Source organism: Eulemur rufifrons, chromosome 16, assembly GCF_041146395.1.
Source record: "Eulemur rufifrons isolate Redbay chromosome 16, OSU_ERuf_1, whole genome shotgun sequence".
NCBI lineage: Eukaryota > Metazoa > Chordata > Mammalia > Primates > Lemuridae > Eulemur > Eulemur rufifrons.
The window spans coordinates 87,655,351-87,677,595 of NC_090998.1; the positions used below are offsets into that span (position 1 = coordinate 87,655,351).

The window sequence follows — 22,245 nt, forward strand, 5'->3', positions numbered from 1 at the left end:
ACCTCCCACCAAGTGGGGGGACCTGGATGAGCTGCCCCTTCCCCCACTCCAGAGCCCCCTTGCAGGACAAAGCCTGTCCTCCCAGGAGCCAGTCTGCACAGTGCTAGACCCTGTACAATGTTCACCACGGGCGGGTAGGGTGGAGACTGGAGTCTGACCCTTTCATACTTAGTACAGGCACCTACGTGGGAAGGCTCTCTGGCCTGCCCAGGCCCCACAGGCAAGTGGGACTTTGGCCTGGCACAGCCCCCGGACCTTGGAGAAGCAGGGCCAGTGCTGCCTGGTGCAGCCCCTTTGCTCCCCTGGGGCAGGGCTTCCATGTCACCCCTTTTCCAAGTTAGCCCATGCACCCGAGGCGGGGGGTGGGAGATGCACCCATGAGGCTCGGAATTCCAACTGCTCTGGGAGGACCCTGTTATTTTTTTAATTGAACAAATGCTAAACTTCTGCCAGGGACATGGCAGAAGGCCCAGAGGGGAGACGCCATAACCTTTTTTTATTTTTTTGAGACAGGGTCTCGTTCTGTTGCCCGGGTTAGAGTGCAATGGCATCATGATAGCTCACTGCAACCTCCAACTCCTGGTCTCAAGCACGGGCGCAGGCCACCATGCCCGGCAATTTTTCTAATTTTTGTAGAGATGGGGTCTTGCTATATTGCCCAGGCTGGTGTCAAACTTCTATCCTCAAGTGATCCTCCCACCTCGGCCTCCCAAAGTGTTAGGCAGAATCATCTTTCTAACAAACATGTCCTGAGGCCCCTGGACTGGTGCTGGGCCCTGGGCTTTGAGGCATTCCCAGCTGCTCTTGGCAACTGCTCTGTGCAGCAGGGGTAACCTGGAGGCCTCATCCCCTCGCACTGCTGAGAGGTGAGTGCCCAGCACGACAGGAGCCCAGGGCGAGCATCAAATGGCTGGGCCAAGGTTAGGGAGGGGGTCAGGGAAGGCTTCCACGTGGTGGGGCTTTGGGGCAGAGCCTCAAAGGAGTGTAACCACGCATCAGCTTTGAAGTCACCCAATGGGACTCCCACCAGACTCTACCACCTGCAAAGTTGGGCAAGTGACTTCTTTCAGAGCCTCAGTTTCTTTATCTGTAATATCTCAGGGAAACTACTTAATCAACAAGGGAAAGTTCTAGTTTACAGACTTTCCATTAATAAATGGAGATGGAATAACAGATTTAAGGGTCACCATTTTGCAATTCCTAGTTCAAATAATGATGTAGATACGGATGATAAACCAGTAGGTACAAGGCTGATGGGACACTTGGTAACAAAAGAATCAGGTGGCACCCCCTGAACCACAGTCAGTGTCAATGCCACTAGAATGGGGCGGCCAGATGTCTCGAGCCTCCCGATGAACGCTCAGAAAGCCGGCAGCACCACCTAGGAAGGACTCGCGGCCAAAACATGAACTGGAACCTAAACAAGTCTCTAGAACTAGCCGCTGGGATCCAGGACACAGAGGGGGTGGAGGAACGGGTGGGGTGGTGCCATGAGGAAGCAACAGCCGTTCTAGACTGTGGGTCAGTCCACAGGGCAAATGACCTGGGTCCTCCAACAAATTAATGGCTATTACGGAATAAGAGACACAACTAAACACAATGTGTCTGGGTCCTGATGCTTAAAAACCAGTAATTAAAAGACATCCTAGAAATAAAGAACAGACAAGAATTCCTGTCAATTTTGTTAGGGTGATGACGGCAAAACTAAAATTCCTTATCAGTGGACGAAGAATAAGCTTTTCAACAAATGGCGCAGCACCACTGGATAAACCAGAAGCCAAAAAACAGTTTCAACCTTGACTCTTAACCTAAACCCTTATACTGTATACAAAAATTAATTGCAAATGGATCACGGATTTAAATGTAAAATATAAAACTTTTAGAACACATAGGAGAAAACATTTGAAACCTAGGGCTAGGTCAAGTGTTCTCATACTAGACACCAGAGGCATGATCCCTAAAAGGAAAAACTGATAAACTGAACTTCACGAACAGTAGAAACTTCGGCGCTGTGAAAGAGTCTACTAAGAGGATGAAAAGACAGGCCACAGAGTGAAGTACTGTTTGTAAGCCACAGAGGCAGTAACTGACTGGCATCAGGAATATATCAAGAATGCTCAAACATCTCAATGGTTAAAAAAAGAGAAAAAATCCAATTAGAAAATAGGCAAAAAACATGAACAAATATTTCACAAAAGAACAGATACAGGGGCTGGACAGGGTGGCTCACGCCTGTAATCCCAGCACTTTGGGCGGCCAAGGCGAGAGGATTGCTTGAGGTTAGTTCTAGACCAACAAGGACCAACAAGGACCACATAGCAAGACTCCATCTCTACAAAAATAAGAAAAATTAGCCAGGTGTTGGGGTGGGGGGGGGGTGCCTGTACTCCCAGCTCCTGGGGAGGCTGAGGCAGGAGGATCACTTGAGCCCAGGAGTTCAAGGCTGCAGTGAGCTATGATGATGCCACTGCACTGTAGCCTGGGTGACAGAGCAAGACCCTATCTCTAAAACAAAAAACAACAACAAAAATCAAGAACAGATACAGACACATGATGGCAAATAAGGACAGTTTGGTGGCTGGCAAAAGGCAGTGACGATGAGGAGGAGGGGTGTGTACATTTAAAGGGTAGCGGGGGATTTTTTTTCAGGTGATAAAATAGTCTGTATCTTGATAGTGGTGGTGGCTACATGAATCTATACCCGAAAAAAATTCCATTGAACTATACACACACTCCATATATAAAAACAGGTCCGTACTCTAGTAACAGTACTGCAGTAATGTCCGTTTCCTGGCTTTGACGTTACACCAACAGCTGGATAGGATGTCGCATTCGGAGGAAGCTGGGTGAACACCACACTGGACTCTGTGTACTATTTATTTCTTCTTTTTTTGTAACTTCCCGTGAGCCCACAATTATTTCAAAATAGAAAGTTTTTAAGTCTTTATCAAGTAGAGATACATAACTGAAGTATTTAAGGGTGAAAAAATAACATGATGTCGGGGGATTTACTCTTTAAAAGGGGGAGAGCGAAATGAAACAAGATCACACAATGTTGCTAACTGTTGATACTCAGTGACAGAGAGGGAGACATTTGTTACACCATTTGCTCTATTTTTGTGTGTTGAAATGTTCCCTACTAAAAAGCTTTAGACAGTAGTAGAACAGTAGAGTTTTCTACAAAATCTGTAATGCAATGGGGAGAGACACAGGAAATCGTTTGTAACAGAGATTTCTTTTTTATTTTTGGGGGGACTTTTTTTTTTTTTTGGAGACAGAGTCTCACTTTGTTGCCTGGGCTAGAGTGCCATGGCGTCAGCCTAGCTCACAGCAACCTCAGACTCCTGGGCTCAAGCAATCCTTCTGCCTCAGCCTCCCGAGTAGTTGGGACTACAGGCATGCACCACCATGCCTGGCTAATTTTTTCTATATATTTTTAGTTGTCCAGCTAATTTCTTTCTATTTTTAGTAGAGATGGGGGTCTCGCTGTTGCTCAGGCTGGTCTTGAACTCCTGACCTTGAGCGATCCTCCTGCCTCAGCCTCCCAGAGTGCTAGGATTACAGGTGTGAGTCACAACGCCCGGCCAAGATTTCTTGATTGTCTTGCAGATAAAGCAATCAAAAACAATTATCAAGCCTAACAATGGAGTTACATATTTTTCTTTTATTAAAAAAAGTTGTTCCATGGCTTGGCGTGGTGGCTCGCACCTGTAATCCTAGCACTCTGGGAAGCCAAAGCAGGAGGATCGAGGTCAGGAGTTTGACACCAGCCTGTGCAAGAGTGAGACCCCAGTTCTACTAAAAGAAAAACAAAACAGAAAAATTAGCCGGGTGTCATGGTGTGCACCTGTAGTCCCAGCTACTCGGGAGGCTGAGGCAGGAGGATCGCTTGAGCCCAGGAGTTTGAGGTTGCTGTGAGCTAGGCTGATGCCACGGCACTCTAGCCCGGGCGGCAGAGAGAAACTCTGTCTCAAAAAAAAAACCAAAACAAAAAAATGGTTCCAAATTTGCCCATCTTTTCCAATGACGATTGGCTGTCAGAGGTATCTTCCCAGTGAGATTTCCAAAATATCTTTACACACGTTTAATATGTCCCTTCACAGGAAAGGCATGTAGCACAATGAGTGAGAGAGACACTGCTTTTTGAAAGACACTGTGGCTAGGGCAGAGTGCTCAAGAAAAGTATATTTGATGGGAGGTGGGGAAAAAAAGTATATTTGAAAACTGTTTCCACTGTCATAGGGTTCTATTACCAAAACCAATATGTCTGTCACAGATTTTTTAAAAACCACAAACCCTCTCATATCTGAACTCCTAAAAAAAACAACATAACAGAATTTTCTAGTCTGTTAAAAAATTTCCAAAGCATTTAAGTGGGTTTTGGACTCATCTGTTAAGAACTTCAAAATAAAGTACCTTCTATTTTGTTTACAGAAACATCTGATTGGCACAAGGGAGGATGGAAATGTACTAGCCAAATCTCAACAAATCCTTCGCATACTCAGTGGGCAGGACAGAAAAATGAGGAACCCGATTTAGAAAGAAAGCGGCGATGTGGTTGCTCCGTGTGCAGCTTCGTGGCCCAGACAGGGATCTTTTGCAGGGAGGGCGGCCATCAAAACCAGTATGTAAACAAACTGAACATAGAGCCAGACCTTCCAAATGCTCTCTCATAGAGCATTAAAACACACTTTCCAAAAATAACCAAGCATATGGAGCCAGAAGGTTTCTGTACCATCAACAAAGTAAAATTATTACATCTTTAGCTTGTCCCTTGGTTTGTTTTTTGGAGTAGGTTTTATTATGAACATAGTAAGACATGGATACTTATAACTACATGTATATACACCCCATAACTGTACATCAATAGCCATATACTGGTACGTGCTCAGAAAGGTTATGTGGGGGGGGGGGTTCTTACTGATAAGGACTTGTGATCAAAGAAAGTTTGGAGAGCAGTGCCGTGGCGATGGGCAAAGGCCAAAGGCTCCTGAACTGGCCGCTGATGCCACTCCCCTCTCCTCTTTGCCTCTCTGTCCTTATTCTTGCCCAGACATGTCCCCCAGGTTTGCTCAGTTCCAGGCCGCAGATGGGATAGAGAGCAAAGTCAAGTACTGCCCCCCAACCCAGCCCACTGCCAGCGAGGAGTGTAGTCACTCCTCGCCCGTCTCCCATCCACACGCTGCCCGGCAGGCTGCAAAGAGGCCAGGCCACGCAGGCGGCACTTTGTCCCAGGCTCTGAGTCAGGGAACTGAGCTGGAACCTCGGTGCCATCACCTGACTGGGCCTGGAACAGGTGACTGGACCTGTGTTTCTCGGAGGGAAGAAGCCAGGTGGCTCTGTCCCATAGTCAAGGCCTTTGAGCAAATGAGTTTAGGAATTCAGAATTTTTCAGATTTTCAGAAAGGATTATGCCACTAGATATGGTGTGATACCCCAGGAGGGGAAAGGGCAGCAAAACCAACCCCAAAATCAAACACATAGTATTTTCATAGAGAAATGTATGGCTAGTTGCCCTGGGTGAGATATTTTTAAAGACCATAATTAGTTTCACATCAATTCAGGTCAGATTTTTGCCATGAAATGAGTCTGCTGCAGACTTAGGAAGAACCTTTGGGATTTCTGAGCACTCGGGATTCCGGAGTGGAGGAAGGGCCGTGAGCCCGGACTGATCTCCAGAACGGCGGGGAAGCCGCTGCCTGCGGAAGCGAGCCTCAGCGTGGTTTATCTTTACACTTATTTTCAAACACGACGGTATCCCTCCTCCCGACCTGAACTCCACGCAGAACGTGTCAGGAGCTGCCTGTGAGCCACTCGCACTCTCCCCAACACAGCCCCGCCCCCATCCTCGTCTAGCAGGGACACCTGCTGGCTCACCCCCTTCTGGAGACACCCTCTTTTCAGACAGGCGATGAAGCTATAGCTAGTGCAGTCACTAAACTCGGCCACCTGCCCTGGAATTTAAGTACTTCAGAGAGCATCTCAGCATCTCACCCAGATTTTATCCTGAGTCGTTTTAACTTCATGTTCAAGGGACACCTGATTTTTGCCAAACCCCCCATCACAGATTTTATTATGCCCTATGTGGTAGGCTGAGTAATGACACCCCCAAAGATGGCAACATCCTAACTCCCCAAACCTAAGACTATGTTACTTTACACAGCAAAAGAAAGTTTGCAGAAGTGATTCAGTTAAGGATCTTGAGAGAGATTATCTTGGCTACGGGGGTGGGCCCCGGGTAATCACAAGGGTCCTCAGGAGAGGGAGGCAGGAGGGTGACAGTGTGAAGACAGCAGGGGACAAAAGAAGCGGAGAGAGGAGAGAGACGGAGATGCTACGCTGCTGGCTTTGAAGGTAGAGGAAGGGGCCACAAGCCAAAACTGCAGGCGGCCTCTCGAAGCTGGAAAAGGAGAGGAAATGGATTCCCCCCGCAGCCTCCAGGAGGAGCACAGCCCTGCTGACACCCTGATTTTAGCCCAGTGAACTACAGTTTGGACTTGTGATCTCCCAAACTGTAAGATAATCTTTGTGTTTTAGGTCACTAACTTTCTGATACTTCGTTACAGCAGCAAACAGCCTGCAGACGAGGAGAGGCTTGGAAGGCGGAAGTTGTTTGCCCACGGTCACCTGGTTAGTCAGTGGGCACGGCGATGCCGCTACATGCCCAACCCAAAGTCCTCCAAAGCTTTGCCTGGGGCTCTGCAGCTTTGTGTCCCCAGGCAAGTTACAGAACTTGCACAGCTCCTTGCACAGCTTCCTCATCTGTAAAATGGGGATGCACCACACCTACCTCAGAGAGCGCTGCAAGGAATAACAAGTTAATGCAGGAAAGCGCCGAGCAGGGCCTGGCACTAGGTCACGTTCTCCGTGAGCATTACTCTCCCATTTCAGTTGTTTCATCCTTTGGTCAGGCTGGGAGTTCACATCCCCAACAGTCTCGCAGACCCAGGCCAGTTCTGTCTCTGATTGTCTGCTCACTTTGACACCTTCTGAGGTCATATTTTCATTCATTGGTTTCAGATCCAAATCCTTCTGCGTTGCAGCCATGAAGCGCCCAGGCAGGCCAGCAGCCGCCACCCATAGGCCGAGCTAAACTGGCAACACGATCATTGCACGTATGTCTCTGGAATCTTAATGCAACCCAGGAGGGTTTGTGTTCTTTTATTTAATATATACGGAGAAATTTGAGAGGCAGAATTGACTTGAGCATCATTCATCTGAACTGACCACTGTGCTCCTGCTTCAGCGCCTGTGATGGCGACGAGCCCTCCTGCCTCGGGGGGCTGTCTGGGCTGGCAGCTTCTGGGTGGCTGCCTTTTGCGGGGAGACTGACCCACATCAGAGCAGGTCAGCAGCCCACAGCCTGGCCCTCCTCCAGAGGGGATTAGAGGGAAAGAGCGGGGCCGTGGCTGGGCAGTTCTGCCTGCTGAGCCTTTTGAAAAAGGATCACATGCCCTCATGGGGGCAGGGTCCAAATCTCTCCGTCCCACTCCCCTTCAATCCGCACAAACAAGCTGAGGCCCCTCTAGCGGCTCCGCGTTTCTGCCCCTTCTCCTGGGGCCAAGTTCCCACGAATCTCTCAACCAGGAGAGAAAAATTATCCAATCATGTACCTCTCTGTCACTTGGGCAGAGTACAGAAATAAAGGACAATAACAAAGAAGTCCCAAATCCTCCAGCGAGGGCTTACTCAACTCAGCCTTGTAATTAGGTCTTTTTCTTTAATACATACCAGTCCTAGTTTTGATCATCTCAGTTTTCTCCCAAACTGAGAACAAATAGACCAATGCTCAGCCTCATTAGCTGGGCTTTTGACCACCTTTCCAGACTGCTGAGGTCCCACACAACACCAAGCAAATGGATGCCCTGAAGATGCAGAATCCTGAACCCCACCAGTCCTACTGCCCCCTGGGAGCAGGATGTCTAAGCCAAGACCCCTGCACCTTCCCCGTCCCCTGAGACCCTGTCAGCAAGAAGCCTGGCTCCAGCCCGGGATGCTTCGGTGAGGAACCCCAACCTGCATTTCATTCACACAAACACCTGTTGATTCAGGCGAGCCAGCAACCCACCCTGGGTGCACGGCCAGCAGTGAGTGCACATGCGCCCCAAGACAAGAACAGGGACGGTTGTGCACCTATTTCTGGGCAGTGTACACAGGTATTCACAGATGCAAAAATCCACCAGGCTGCACATCCAAGATTTGTATACTTTACTGTAGTGAGTTACACTTCCATAAAAAGTTTCTTAAAACATAAATATATACCTTTGAGTACCTTCTATGTGCTAAGTCCAAAGGGTATCTCAAGACTCTGATCCTTTAAGAGCTTACAGTCTAGTAGGGAAGAAAATCCACTTGAATAACAAGGTTGTCCGTGGCCAGTGGGACAGGTAATGAGAGCAAGTCCAGGGTATCGGTATTACGTGTGACCTGGGGGAGATGGCAGAACAAACTGCTTAAATGCAGCAGGCAGCCAGCCCCGTGTCCAAATCCCACTGCTGATGTCTGACCTACACAAGGTATATGCTCTGCTTCCTCATCTGTAAAGAGAGAATCACAGAGGCTGTGTGTCCTGGGTTCTCGAGGATGCAAGGAATCCGCACCAGGCACTCAGCGCAGAGCCTTGGCCTGAAGGCGTGGGATGTCCTACTCCTGCTTCGAGGCCAGGCCCGCCATGCCAGACACTGGGGTACACTCACACATGTCAAACAGGCCCTGGCCTCCACAGCTTCCAATCCTGCCACAAAGAGGGTAGCTACTCGTTCATCACTCAGCAAACATCTAACAAATCAGGGACTGTGATCAGTACAGGGACTTTGCCCCTTTGAGCCGGGGTCCAGTGAGTAATCAGACACCTAGGACACAATACAAAAGGCCCCAAGTGCCAGCAGAGAGGAAGAGGAGTGGGAGAGGTCAGAGGGCAGTGCAGAAGTGGACAATAGGCTGGCCCTGGAAAGTCAGATAGAATTTGGGCACCTGGAGACTGCTTTGGGGGGGAAGGCAGGAACTGTGTGAGCAAAGGCAAGAAAGTCAGGAGTCAAGGAGGCAGAAGCAAGGGTGCGGTGGCTCACGCCTGTAATCCTAGCACTCTGGGAGACCAAGGCAGGAGGATGGCTTGAGGCCAGGAGTTCGAGACCAGCCTGAGCAACAGTGAGACACCGTCTGTACTAAAAATAGAAAGAAATTAGCTGGACAATTAAAAACATATAGAAAAAATTATCCAGGCATTGTGGCACATGCCTGTAGTCCCAACTACTCGGGAGGCTGAGGCAGAAGGATCGCTTGAGCCCAGGAGTTAGAAGTTGCTGTGAGCTAGGCTGATGCCACGGCACTCTAGCCCAGGCAACAGAGCAAGACTCTGTCTCCAAAAAAAATAATAAAATAAAATAAGCCAGGCATGGTGGCTCACACCTACTATCCCAGCACATTGGGAGGCCAAGGCAGGAGGATGGCTTGAGGCCAAGAGTTGGCAGCCTGGGCAACACAGCAACACCCCATCTCTACAAAAAATAGAAAAATTAGCTGGGCGTGTGGTACAAACCTGTGGTCCCAGCTACTTGGGAGGCTGAGGCAGGATCGCTGGAGCCCAGGAGCTTTCATTTGCAGTGAGCTGTGATGACACCACTGCACTCCAGCCTGGGTGACAGAGTGAGATCCCATTTCAAGAAAATAAAAAATAAGTAAATAAATAAAATGACAAAGCCAGCCAACAGCAGTGATTCTGAGGGGCCAGAGAGGTGGCTGGGTCTGGGGGTCATATCTACCAAGGAGCACCCAAACCCTCACACTCGGTCTCCTTTGTGAGAACCAAGCGTGCATTTTTTGGTGAGTAGTCAGGGCCTGAGTGAGGCTGGCTGTCCTTGGTGGGGTGGCAGAGCCTTGGCCTTCCTACACTGGGCAAGAGGTGAGATTATAGTTCTTATGTTTTTCTATTTAACTTTTTGAAAATTAATTAATATATTCACATGATTCGGCAATCACAAGGCACGTGGGGTCTCCAGCCAACAACTGCCGGCCACCAGGGCCCCTCCAGAGGCATCATAGTCAGCAACTTCTTGTGGATGCCCAGGGACGCTCTGTGATACACGAGCAGAGGCGCTTCTTACTCCCCTGCGCTTTTACACAGACGGCAGCGCTCAGACTCGCTGCCCTCAGCTGCTCCTTCACTCAGCAATCTGCCCTGGCGACTGTTCCGTCTCAGCGCGTGGAGTCCCCATCCTATTTTTCATGGCTGCGCGGTATCCCGGAGTTTGGACAGGTCAGAATGTGTTCGTGCCTCCCCGCTAATGGACATTTGGGTTACTTCTGATCTTTTGCTATTTATTACAAATAAGGCGGCAATGAGTAATCTTGCAAATAAGTCATTTGGCACACGTGTTAACACATCTGTTCGATAAATCCCTAGAGGTGCAGCTGCTGGTGAAAGCGTACAAACATCTGTAATTTTGGAAAACGTAGCCGGAGAGGCAGAATACATTTAAGTTGTTCATCCAAGAATTTATTGGGAAAATACTGACAACATGCAGTTTTCAGGTGCCCAGGTCAAGAAACGGTAGAGAAAAGCTCAGTTTTTGGCAAACGGAGCTCTGGGTCAGAAGAGGTGCTGGACCCCCATCAGCCCCACCTCACTCAGAGCTCTGGTCCACAAACGTGCATTTCCTCAACCGTAAGCAAAAGGCTAGACCCACTCAGCCCCTCCCTTGCCCCTTCCCAGAGCTCTGATGCTCTGGTCCAGGGCAGGTGGAAGGGTGGATGGTGACCAAGTAGCCACTACCCCCGGCCATAAGTGGCCTCCCTGGGTGAAGGTGCCAGTGCACAGAGGAGGGGCAGGCCTGGCGGAGGCCTGGCAGAATGGGGTGGGGGTGGAGAGCCCGAGAAGGCTGAGCAAGCACTTCAGTCTAGCCACCCCAAATGAGCGACGGGCACCTCTTGTCACTTCCCCTGTGCAAGCGGCAGGGGACGCCTCGGCCATGCAGGACACACTCATGCTCCACAGCACTCACTCTTAAACAGCTCTGCTCCTGGGTCCATCACGGGCCTCTTACATAACCCCTGTGCCCAACAGCCATCACTACCTAAGCACCAAGCCAGCGACGTGGAGATGGAGGCGGGTCTCGGGAAGGAACAGAGTGTCAAGCGAGGACAGCGGAGTGTATGTGGTAAGTAGGGCAGGGCTTCCTCCCACCTCCACAAATCTGGCCCTACTACTGAAAACTGTGAAGAGAAGAGAAGGTCTTCTGCCCCCAGCCACATGGGGATACCTCCTGGCAAACCAAAGGCAGCGCTCGAGAGCAAGAGCCCCCGTCAGCCCGTCTCCCAGCCCAGGCTCTGCTCCCACTGACCGAGAAAGCCAGGAACTCCGGCGAATCAAATAGGACTTAAATGCTCTGAGATTATTGCTATTAAAATCATATAAAATTAATATGCTAATCAATGCACAGTGCATCAACCTTTCTTCATGAAGCAAATAGCACTCTTTTGGTAAACCTAGATTTTCACACATCCAATTTGTGTAAAGCCCATTGACAAACTCATGTATTAGATGCACTTCCTCCTCCTACAGGTGAGGCTGGGACCCCCAGCACCCCAGGAAGGCTCATGCGACCTGGGCTCCAGTTACCTGCCTGTGTCTCATGCCTGTATGTGCTCGAGGTGGCCTCACTTCTCACTGGCCAACCCCCACTGTCCACAGAGCCCCAGCCTGCTGCGCCCCCTCCAGGCTGCACTGGCTCCTCAGCCCACCCCAAGGCAGAGCAGATTGCTGCCTCCTGAGACCCCCCCAGTTTCAAACTGAACCTTTATCAACGCGCTTTCCAAGTCTAAACAGCAGTGCAACTCGCTGGGCTTCCCCGTAGGCTGCAAGCTCTCTGAGGGCAGAGCTGTGCTGGTGGCCACCCAGAGCAGAAAGGACACAGGACTCAAAACCAGAAAACGCAGGTGTTTCCTTCCCCAGGGTCTTGGGCAATTCACCTCCCTCAGCCTCAGCCTCTCCATCTATAAAACAGGCTCAATAATTACAAGGGTCCAGGGCAGCTGAGAAGCTTAAATGAAACAACATACGTGACATGTAACAATATATGTGAAAAGTAATTACAAAGTAATTTCCAGTGAGGAAAATAATATTAATATAATATACTAATAGTAATTAATATTCTTACGCACACCCCTTCATCAACAGCTATCACTGTGCCTTGCAGGCACCCGAACTGATTGCTGATGGGACCCCAGATTCGCTGCCCACTCTACACGGAAGAAAAACCACAGGTGCGAGAGGTGGTGACCAAGAGGCTCTGCCAGTAGCTACAACAGCGCCATGGGGTTAGTTATTTTTCTCTTGAGCTTTTCAGTAAATGATGACCCAGAGGGCTTTGGGGAACAGCCCCGCCCAGGGGCATGGAGGTTCTCAGCCTCTGCTAGCAAGACAGGGCCCCCCTGGGTACAGGGTGTCCACAGGGGTTGGAGCAGGGGAAAAATAAAGGTACCAAACTCCACACGTGTCTGTTGGGGTGGGGAGGCTGTCTGATCTGAAAATCCCTTTCAGAGTGACAGAGGCAGTGACTTCCAGAGGTCTCGCTGCACCCCCTTTGTGAGGGGCTGGGGGGCAGCCATCCTGGGACCACATGTGACCCACAGGTTAAAGGTCCACAGATCACGGCTTCCCAGCAAGGAGACTGGAGTCTGCAGGAGGATCACCAAACATTTCAGGCTGGGAGAGAAGCAACATACATGCGCACATGCCCACACTGTGCACACACCTCTCCTTCCGTCTCCAGAGTCACATGACCTGCTCTAGCCCCAAACCATGCCCCTCCCCGTGGAGGCTCAAGGCTTTCTAATCTAGGACCTCGCCTGAGCCTATGAGGTGGGCAGAAGGGGTCTGAATGACCCCATTAGAAGGAGTGAAGCTCAGAGAGGGCGAGTGACTCGCCCAAGGTCATCACACAGGTTTCTGACCCAGTCCAGTTGCCAGGTTCAGCACCCACGCCGTGGTACCATCCAGCTCAAACATCAGCGACCTCCACTTTTCCCCAGGGGACTTAAAACAAAGCACCAGGGCTCTGTTTTAGAACTTCTCCGATCCTCTTCTATCCACAGCTAACTTTTAATTTCATGGGTAAATGCTTACGATCTGGTGAAAAGTAAACAATGAGATAACATATGTTTATGTCTAGAAAGAACATCCACTGAAACCTCAACAGGGATTATTTCCTAATTATGAAATTTGGGGTAATTTTTACTCTTATCCCCTATCTTTTCTGTGTTCCAAGTTTACTATAACATAATCAACAAGTACTACTTATATATCAGAGAAGCCTATTTTTTTAAACGTGTAATACTGAGATCAATATTGCAAACTTTTCACTAAAAAAATACTCAGTCGTGTGCAACTTTTTAAAACATAGAGCTGGAAGTGACGCACCTTAGGCACAAAGGTTTTCTGGGTGGGATCTTCCCCCTCTGGTTTCCGCCCAAAGGAGAAGGAAAAGGAGGTGTCTGCCGGGCTTCCTGCCTCCCATCACAGGCCTACACTTCCCACGCCCTCCAGACAGACTCACGGCTGTTTAATGGGCACCGCTGGCTCCTGGAGACACAAGCTCAGGCCTAGTAAACAACCCTGTTCCGATCAGCCTTGGTGTCCATCGCTTTTCAGGAATAATTCCAGCTCTCTCCTGAGTGGCAATGCCATGAACCTATCCAGCTAGTCATTTGCTTTGTCAAAAACTACTTCAGCACCTACTCCGTGCAAGGCATCCTGCCAGACACTGAGCCATCATTAATCTAAGACTGGAAAAATTACCAACCAGAAGGCACACGCCATCCTTCTATGTTCTGCCGAAGCACAGGGGCCCGGCCACGCTAAAACAGGAGCAGACATGTGAACAAATGCTGTCTGGGTGTCCAGACTAATTCCAGCTTCTCGACTACCTCTGCATTTAGATTCACCCGTCCAGGCCTTAGGAAAAGTGGAGTCTGGGAATGCCACCTGTTAAGAGTGCTGGAGGGCTCGGCTGCACCGTGTTAAGGTACATCCCACTGGGCGAGGTGGAGGTGATGGGGAGGGAAGGATGAGAAAATCTCAGACTTGGGTGGCCATCCAATTCCTCCTCCATGGCCTCCTCCCACTTTACTTCTCCCCCCTTCTGTGCTCTCTGAGGCCAAGAAAACAGCACCCAATGAACATTTATTTGGGGCCCACTAGGTGCTGAGTCCTAGTGCCAAACAATGTCTAAGACACGAACTCAGACCTTTGCTCGGCACATGCTGTTCCCACTGCCTGGAACCCACTTCCTCCACCTGCACACATGGTGACAGCTTAACGCATTACCTCGTCAGAGACGTGCCTGCCCAGGTGAGAATGACCTGATGTTCCCCCAGAGCCCCCGTGACAATTATAATTGCTGGTGTGTTTGACATCTCTCTCCCCAGCTGCACTCAGCTCGTGCAGGCAGCTCCCCACGAACTGCCTAGCACACAGGCCTGCAACAGCTCTTTCTCGAATAAATTAAACAGCCTGTAAGGTAACAACACAAGCATGTCCTGTGTGCCAGGTACCGTGCTGAGCTCCATGCAGACATTAGGTCACGACAGCCACATAATGGCTACACTATTATTATCCCATTTCACAGATAAAGGAAAGTGCATTTCCCCCCTATTTTTAAAGAACTTGTCCAAGGACACAGGCCTAAAATGAGCAAGGATTCCCTCCCCAGGTCACCAGGACTGAGAAGCCCACTCCCTACCCTCTCCCTCCTTCTCCCATGCTCCTGGTGACCATCTTTAACCCCTTCCTGAATTCTCAGCCTTCTATCCCAAGGCACCCAATTCAGAAGTCTCCCCCGACTGCTCCCCTCACATCCTACACCCCATCATCTCCCACACTCCATCTACCATGTCCCCCTTGGCTGTGCTTCATCAGTACTCTGCAAAGACCCCAAGTGGAGCACATCCAAGCCCACAGCCTTCAGCACTGCAGGGAGGGATGAAGTCTTACTCGTCACACTCTGGTGTGACTAGCACGTAGGTGCATCAAATGCTGGCCAGCCCAACACCCAGCAAAGTAGGTATATAGAGCAGGTAACTCCCCAACGAGCTCACAAATGAGACCCAGTAGTCAAACCCAGCTTCCCTGGCTCCAATTCCTGCTCTGTCCCCCGCTCCCCTCTGCCTGTTATCTACAGAGCTGATGACTCAGGGGTACGGATCATAGGCAGCCACCACAGCGCTCAAATGCATTCCATGTGGCATGAGAAGCCGGTGAGGCGCCACAAGACCTGGGAGAACCAGGAAGAACGTTAATCCTTAAAAAAAGTTCCAGCTCAGTGGAGTCAGCTGGCGAAAGAGGCTAGTTATAGAGCAGATGACATTACCACAGTGGGCTCCAGAGCCTGGCCTGGGTCACCCAGGGTTTTCAAGACCAGAAGCTGCTAGACAAAGACAAAGGCAGCAGAAACTAAAAGAATGTGAGGGACTAAGGGAAAGCACACGAGGGGGGCTGGGTCTTCTAGGAGTTACTTGCAGGAAGAAGGAAGGAGGGTGAAGGATAATCCTGCCCTGTGATACGTGGCTGAGCACTTCCTTTCTGAAACTTTGAAGGGCTCCCTGTTGACCACACTGGGATCAAGTTCAAACTCCTTAGTGGGCATTCAAGGTCTTCATGACCCAGGCCCAACACAGCCACATCTAAGAGGTGAGGCATTCCAGGCCACCACGTCTACCCGGGGTTCCCTCTACCTAGAAAGCCCTCCTCTTCCTCCAGGGGTTGAGCACCCCTCACCCTTCAGGGCCGGGAGGACTTCTGGCATGCCCTAGGGTTAGTGGGAGAAGAGCATGGGCTCTGAGGTCAGACTGCCTGGTTCAAAACTCGGCTCCACTGTGACCTCAGCACTGTTTTAGCCTTGGCTGCCTCCTCTGCAAAATGCAGAAGGTGACAGCCCCCACCCCATTGGGTGGTGAGAGAAAGAAACACAGTAATTCATGAAAGCGCTTTGAACTGTGCCTGGCACACAGTAAGTGCTCAATAAACGGGCTGTTGTTCCTATTGTCCTCTGGGCCCCTGTAGGGCCCTCTGTCTCTACCACAACTAGGGCACTGTCTTGCACATATTTGTTACACATTGGGCTTCCTCAGCCAACCACAACCTTTTAGAGGGCATGACCCTGGCCTCTCCTCCCTGAGGCCCGGCATATGGAGGGCAGCAGTTAGTCTTCAGTAAGTGCTACTGCATGCAAGCACCTTGGCAGACCCCACACAGAGCTCTCCCAGGGCCCAGCTGCTGGCCTCCCAGAACTCACACACCAAATCTCCCTTCTAAAGGCCCTGAGCATTTGCTGTGACTCGTTTTCAAAACAATAAAGGGCTGTACCCTGCCTTGCCAAGGCTGTTTCCACTCCAGGGAATTTACAGAGAGAAATGAGCACAGCAGGGACTGGAAATAGCACTGAGCCCCTCTCCGGGAGAGGGCTGGGCAGGCCAGCCAGATATCAGGAGCAAAACCTCAAAGACAGAGTGGGAGAAAACAGCCTCCAGACAGAAGCCCAAGCTCACAGAACTCGGCAACACGTGAACTAGGACAAGTGGATCACTCACACCCATGCTGCCTTGAGGCTTTTCTTCCCACCCAGTTGGAGAGAGTTAGAAGGGGCTCCTTGTATAACTCGCCACCACCATGGGAGCAACTTACAAGACATCCAGAGCCCTGAGGACCACACAAAGGCACCTCAGATTGCCCATGGCTTTGGGGAGAATTCACAGTGCCTTCTCCACCCACACTGGCTATCTGGGCCTCGAATCTGGATTGGGGTCGCTACCAATGTCCATCTCCCCAGCAGACTGGGACCCCCTAGAAGGCAGACACATGGTCCCATTTATCTCCAGACCTCTGTGTCCCTAGCATGGGGCCTGGCACACAGTAGATGCTCAATAAGTTAGAAGGCAAGAAGATCTGGCAACAAGAGAGAGGTCCTGGTTCAAGAATGAGTACACCCAGGCCTGCCAGGAATGGTAGACAAGCAAGTCATTAACTTCCTCTGGGCCTCAGTTTTCCTCATCCGCAAAGAGGGATAACAGTTCTTTACACAGCCACTGTGAGAATTACGTGGGAAAATATTAATACATGTGGAAAGCCTCACATAAAGCCTCATATAAACATCATCAGTTATCCTTCAAACTTCAACTCAACTGTCTTCTTTCACTGGAGTCTCTTCTGCTGGCCACATTCCCCCTCCCCAGCACGGAACCCACCTCTGTACTCCTTCTGTTCCTTTGTTTTATTTGTTTCACATCATTATGATCACTTGTGTCCAAGGCTGATTCCCCCATGGCCTGAGAGCTCCTCGATGCCTGGGGTACCAAGTGTTTATGTCCAAGTGGGCACAAAGGCCTGGCTGTTGAGGCTCTGCCACCCCACAGCCCCAGGTCCCAAACTTAGATGTGCCAGAGCCTAGGGGACCCACCAAACATGCTAAAGAGGGAGGTGGGCAGGGACACTGCAAACATAACCTGTCAAGGAAGTCACACCTCTGAGACCTGCGCTGCCTCTGCAGGTGCAGGTGAGCTCGTTTGCCTACCTGACTCTGCAGTGCACAGGCCTCCAGGGCACAGATTGCTGCTTCTTTCCTTACAATAGCACCAGGCAGTCAGATAAATAATACATGGCCTCCACCTCACACACAGGTATCAAGCATGCAAACACCTGCTCTGCCCCAAGATGCCCTGGAAGAGAGGGAGGGGTGAAATGTCTGGACTTATACAACGCCTGCCCCCAAGAAGAGATATAGACAGGAAACCCATGCCCAACCCCCAGCCTCATTGCCTTGCCATGGCCTGGAGCCACCAAGCACCTAGATTCAAGTAGAGCCAAGCAAGGTACCCAGCGGTGTGCCCAGAGAGGAAATGTAAAACCCACAGAAAGGATACACACACTAAAGACCAGTCTCTATGGTCCCTCTGGAGGCAAACATCCTTGGAGCCCCAGGTTCCAGCAGATCCCCCTCCAAACACGTTCACCTGTGTGCAAGGCGTGGACACCCTCCATTCACGATGCAGCCCCGACAGCCTCCCCCGCCAAACACCCTCCAGGTCACCGCCACCCGCACAGGGCACCGATGCCTCCCCCACGTACTCGGCCGTGCCAGGCGCCAGCACACCCACCCGGGCGCACACAACCCCACTTGCAAAGGGCCTGTCCATCCACCTCCCCTCTCCCCTGCCACCCCCACGGGCAGATCCGATTACACTCCAGGCGCGGCCCCCGCCACGTTGGCGTGGAAGGGAGCGGGCACACCCACGGGCCGCCCCGCGACCCCGCAGGGCAGGAAGGGGCACAGGGCGGGAGTTGGGCGAGGGACGCCTCCTCCCTGCTCGGCCAGGCCAGCCGTCTCCGTACCCTCCGCGCCCGGGACCGGCGGACGATGCAACCGCGGGGCGTCCCCCGCAGCGGCCTCTCCAAACCCAGCAGCCCCCCGCGCCCAGGAGTCCGCAGCCGCCCCCCTCGGGGCTCCCGCGCGAGGCCGGGCAGCGGGATACCTCAAGAGCCCATGGCGGCGGCGGCGGCGTGTGCGGGCGACGCGCGGTGGCCAGACTCTGCGGGCGGGGCGGGCGGGCGGCGCCGCAGCCCCGGTGTCTGGGCAGCCGCCGGCGCGTCCCGGACCCAGCGGAGTGCCGCCGCGACGCGCCTGCGCACTGGGCGTGCCGCCGAGGAGGGCGGGGCCGCGAGCCCGCGGCTGAGATCACCGGCTGGGCCTTAAAGGGGCCGCGCCCCAACCCCAGCCCGCTGGCGCGCGGGTGGGGCCCACCCGGTGCTCTGCTGCTCGCAAAACCGGCCAAGACCGGCCCCCAACCCCACCCACCACAGCGCTTCCTGGGGTGCAGGGACTGAGCCTGGGCTCCCATCTCTGTCCCTAACCCTAGCTGGCTGTGTGGTTCTTCCCTTCTCTTAACCCTAATTTCCTCCATTTGAGCCTGTTTTAAAGATGAGGGAAAACACAATGGCTATTTGTCAAGCGAAGGACGCGAGTGGAATTGTGGAATGAATGTCTAGCGGGTGTTGTGTGTAGTTATTCCAGATGAAATTGCAAAGCACAGACAGGGGCTTTTCCTTCCCGCTCCACTGAGCAGCGCCCACCGCACTCCAGGCGGCCTCCCTAGCACACGTCTTCGGATACCGTTCAAGCCGCCCAGCCCAGTTCTGTTCGCCTGGTCCGCACCTCACCCGGGTTCACTGAGAAACAAAATGCCATCAAGTTCTGGAGGGTGACGTGCTCAAGATCCCAGAATGTACTTATGTCTCCAGCTCAGACTTCTCCCCTGAACTGCCTACTCAAGGCCCCTCTGCCTTGGAGGCCCAACAGGCATCTCAAAGCCAGCGCGTCCACAACTGAGCCCACCTCCTCTTCCACACGCAGAGGAACCTGCTCGCCTCCGCTCTCCCTCCACCAGCTCTTGGCAACTCCATCCTTCCACGCGGAACTTGGAGTCATCCTTGAATCCCCCTCGTGTCCCCTACCCACTCAGGCGGGCAGGAAATCCTGTTGGCTTTGCATGCAAAATAGACATAGACTCTGACCTCTCCCGTGCCACCTCCACGGCCACCACCCTGGGCCCGTCTCTGCCCAGGGTTATTGCAATGTTCTCCCTTTCTCCAGTCTTGTCCTCTGATCCAGTCAGTCAATATAGGAGTCAGAGAGATTCTTTTAAAACCTAAGTCAAAACATGGTACTTCTTTGCTCAAAACCCTCCACTGGCTCCCATTTCACTCTAAGAAAAAGTCAAAGTCCTTACAAAGCCTTGATCTGAAATTCAGCACCCAGGCAAACCTGACCTCATCTCCTACTTACTCTTCTGTCCTTCCACACTGACCCCTTGCTGTTCCTAGAACAAGCAAAGTACGCTCAGCCTTAAGTCACTTGCACTGGCTGTTCCCTCTGCCAAGATCACTGTTCCCCCAGATACCTGAATGGTTCCTCCCTTACCTTCTTCAAGAGTTTGGTCAAATGTCCCCCACTCAGGGAGGCCTGCTCTGACCACCCTAAAATTGCCAAACCCCACATATGCACTCCCTATGTCCCATTTATTGTGCTCTATTTTCCCCCATATCACTTAATTTTTATCATATATAGTTTGACTATTTTACTGCTTGTCTTCTCCCAGTAAACTGTTAAGTTCTATGAGGACAAAGATTGTCGTCCTTTCGTTTCCTCATGTGATCCCAGTACTCAGTACAGGGGCTGGCACAGAAAACATGCCCCCAAAAGTATTTGTAACATGAACAAAGACCCAGTAACAGCAAAGTCCTGTAGAAAAATTCCTTCTCAGCCCCAGGTAGGATGTTCTCAGTGCTGTCCCAACAAGAGCTAGCCTTATCAATTGCATTGTAATCATTTGTTGACTTCCCAACTCTATCCCTTCACACTGACCCCTTCAGGGCAAAGTCTTTGTCCTAATTGTCACCATACCTGCAATACTTAATACAGAAAGCTTACAGACCAGCCCAATCTGACATCACTGCAGCCTCTGAGTGTTCAGGCCAAACTATACCCGAATTCAGGTTAATAGTCCCTGCTCCTCAAGGGCACGTTTGGGTCTCAACTTACAGAGGCCCCAGGCTGGTGAGGACAGAGGCAGGTGGTGGGTATTTTTAGGCTTGAGTTGCCAGAAAGGGGCTCAAAGACAGAAAGTCACCTGGCCTGAGTGACATGGCAGATCAGCAGGTGGTACTGGGGGCCCTATTTAGTGCTTCCTGTGGGAGGAAAAAGCCCCCCCAAGGCCTTAGCTCAGGCTTTCCAACATGAAAATAAACACCTACCTCCTTGCCCTTGGTTCCCTCCCCCCATGCACCTGCCCATCCCTTCCTTCTAATCAGCCTCAAAGATCCTGCTCACTCCTGTCCCTTCTCCTCTCCATGCCAGTGGCCACTGCCCTGGCTTAGGCCACCTTAACCTCTGGACAGCTTTAAGTTTCCCAGCCTGCAGCCTCACCTTTACACCTGCCACTGGCTAATGAAGAAAAAATGCTTTTCTCCACCACTTTCTACCCAGCAAACAGCTACTCCTTCTCCAAAGATCAAATCAGATATCACCTTTCATTTCTTTCTTTTCTTTCTTTCTTTCCTTCTTTCTTTCTTTTTTATACAGGGTCTCAGGGTCTCACTCTGCCACCCGGGCTAGAGTGTGGTGGCTCCATCCATCATAGCTCATTTGCAGCATGCAATTGGCTCAAGCGATCCTCCTGCCTCAGCCTCCCACGTAGCTAGGACCACAGGATAACTTTCCTTTCTTTCTTTCTTTTCTTTTCTTTTCTTTCTTTCTTTCTTTTTTCTTTTTTCTTTTTTTTTTTTTTTTGTAGAGATAAGGTCTCACTGTGTTGGCCAGGCTAGTCTTGAACTCCTGGCCTCAAGTGATCCTCCCACCTTGGCCTCCCAAAATGCTGGGATTACAGGTATGAGCCACCACACTCAGCCTATTCCCAATTTTTTGTTAGGGAGAAGCTAATTAAAACAGAATGGAGGCTGATGATATGATCTTATATCTAGAAAACCCCAAAGACTCCACCAAGAGACTCCTGGAATTAATAAATAAATTCAGCAAAGTCTCAGGTTACAACGTAACCTGAGGTACACAAATCAGTAGCATTTCTATACACCAGTAATAGTCAATCTGAGAGTCAAATCAAAGACTCAATACCATTGACAATAGATACAAAGAAAATAAAATACCTAAGAGTATACTTAACCAAGGAGGTGAAAGATCTCTACAAAGAGAACTACGAAGTCTGAGAAAAGAAATCACAGATGACACAAATAAATGGAAAAACATATCATGCTCATAGATTGGTAGAGTCAATGTTGTTAAAATGTTCCTATGACCCAAACTGATTTGCAGATTCCACACAATTCCCATCAAAATACCAACATCATATTTCACAGATCTAGAAAAATAATTCTACATTTCATTTGGAACCAGAAAAGAACCTGAATAGCCAAAGCAATCTTAAGCAAAAAGAGCAAATCAGGAGGCACCCCATGACCAGACTTCAGACTATACTACAAGGCTATAGTAACCAAAACAGCATGATACTGCCACAAAAATAGAGACATAGACCAATGGAACAGAACATAGAACCCAGATGTAAAACCATCCACATACAGCCAAGTGATCTTTGACAAGGCAGACAATAGACACTGGGGAAAAGAAGCCCTATTCAATAAATGGTGCTAGGAAAATCGGATACCCACCTGCAGAAGAATGAAAC

At 50.7% G+C, this 22,245-nt stretch overlaps 1 protein-coding gene across 2 annotated transcripts in view; it reads right to left on the reverse strand.

Moving 5' to 3' along the window:
- TMEM184B (transmembrane protein 184B) overlaps positions 1 to 18,618 on the reverse strand; it is a 41,414-nt gene extending 22,796 nt beyond the window's left edge. The window contains exons 1-2 of one of the 2 annotated variants that reach the window (XM_069490136.1): positions 18,523 to 18,618; positions 17,918 to 18,003 (exon numbers count right to left, since the gene is read on the reverse strand). The gene's annotated coding sequence lies outside the window, so the exon portion shown is untranslated. The remainder of the gene's footprint in view (positions 1 to 17,917; positions 18,004 to 18,522) is intronic. The other variant, XM_069490137.1, reaches the window with a different exon arrangement.
- Positions 18,619 to 22,245: the final 3,627 nt, after the last annotated feature.